General features: G+C 30.6%; 1 protein-coding gene across 2 annotated transcripts in view; it reads left to right on the top strand.

Annotated features, from left to right (window-relative positions):
* LOC111682136 (FMRFamide neuropeptides) overlaps positions 1-2,032 on the top strand; it is a 43,171-nt gene that overhangs the window by 23,933 nt on the left and 17,206 nt on the right. The window lies entirely within an intron of this gene.

Below are 2,032 nucleotides of genomic sequence, written 5' to 3' on the forward strand. Positions count from 1 at the left end.
ATTAGCTTTAACTTTTCGTACCAAATAGTCCGAGCACTGAGCTAACCGAGCTGCTTTCCTACCGGATGTGTTGGGAGCTCTTTTGAAAATGCGTTCTATTTTTTTGGTTTTTGAAACATCATGTGGACCATTCCTTCTACCTGAACCAGGTTTTCTATCAAGTGACAAGTTCTCCCGGTACTGTTTAATAACATTGGAAACAGTTTGACGGCAGACCTTTGTATGCTTGGCCAACTTTTTGTAAGACCAAGTTGGGTTTAGTTGAAAATATTTAATAATTTCAGTACGCACTTTTTTCTGGTCACTCATTTTAATCAGATTAACAAAAAAATTAATATAATTGACATTACACATAATAACTGACAGGTTTTTCAAAGGTAACTTGATCAAAAAAAAAAAAAAATCAAATAATACTTTGGTTGAAAAATGTAATGAAAAACGTGTGTTAAGAATTTTTCGATCTCACTCCTTAGTAAATAAGGAAGAGTACTATATTCGGCTATGCCGAATCTTATATACCCTTCACCATAGTGTATTTTAAACATATTAGTTTTATAAATTTTTCCCCGACTGCATTAATGTTACACCAAAAGCAAAACAAAATGAACAACAACAACGCTCAACGAAATAAACACACAGCTGAATAAAACCAAATACATCTACACACGCACATGTACATCTTTACCCAATTCACAGTGTTGTTGTTGCTTTTTTAACAAAGCATGAAAAAAATGTGGCTTTTTTTGATGAAATTTTTAGAGATTGTCTCGGATTTTTGCTGATATCTTCGTTATTTATAGACCAATTTTGCTGATTTTAAATAGCGATCTTCTCGAAAGCATGTCTAACTGAATTATTGAAGATTCGGATCTCGCCGATATCTGGGGACCTCTAAAAACTGATTTAAACAGACAGGCAGACAGACAGACGGACAGGCAGACAGACGGACGGACAGACGGACTTGGCTTAATCGACTCCGCTATCTATAAGGATCCAGAATATATATACTTTATAGGGTCGGAAAACTATATTATAGAAATTACAAACGGAATGACAAACTTATATATACCCTTCTCACAAAGGTGAGAAGGGTATATAAAAGTGTTGTTGCGATAGTTTTAGATTTCTAGTTCCAACTTAATTTTACCAAAGGGGGAAGAGAAATTTTTTTGATTAGTTTAAATTTAAAATTAATCTAATGAAACTGATTACTACATATAAGACTGATTTTATTACATAGTCAACTATATTACGTTTTGATTAAATTTTCTATTGTCAAAACAAAACCCTCCAAATTTTTTTCTTAATTAAATTATAATTTAAACAACAACTTCATTAAAATGTTTCACCTCATAAATTTATCTCTTTTTTTTCTGTAAATACAATATTTCTTTATATTGAAAGAAAATAACAAAAGTAGTTTTCAAAAATTATTTAAAACCTGTTTATTACAATGTTGTGGTCATAATTTTGTTTGACAAAATTTGTTGATTAAGAAGAAAAAACTCTTAATTATTTAATACCTTGAAGTAATATCATTTCATTAGCAAAAACTGGTAAGAAAGTTATTACACACTGTACACTAGTTTTAGGAATGAGTACCTATATTGCTCACTATAGACTAACTAATAGCTATATAAACTAAATACTAGGTTATAGTCCATACTAAATACTAAATTTTAGTCTTACTAAACTATAACACATTTAAAATTGATTGATAGTACAGACTTTAGATTCGTGACTACATATAAAATGACAGTGCAGAATATAGATTACACTATACTTTAGACAATAAACTACACTATAGACGACATCACTAAAGTTAGTCAAGACTGTAGAGGAAAACATGTAGAACCGATTATATTTAACAATAGATTGGACTTTAAACCGGAATTTAGACTAGACTAAAGCCCAGACTATAGAATAGACTATAGACTAGACTATAGACTAGACTATAGACTAGACTACAGACTAGACTATAAACTAGACTATAGACTAGACTATAGACTAGACTATAGACTAGACTATAGAC

The sequence above is a fragment of the Lucilia cuprina genome, chromosome 6 (genome assembly GCF_022045245.1).
Source record: "Lucilia cuprina isolate Lc7/37 chromosome 6, ASM2204524v1, whole genome shotgun sequence".
Taxonomy (NCBI): domain Eukaryota; kingdom Metazoa; phylum Arthropoda; class Insecta; order Diptera; family Calliphoridae; genus Lucilia; species Lucilia cuprina.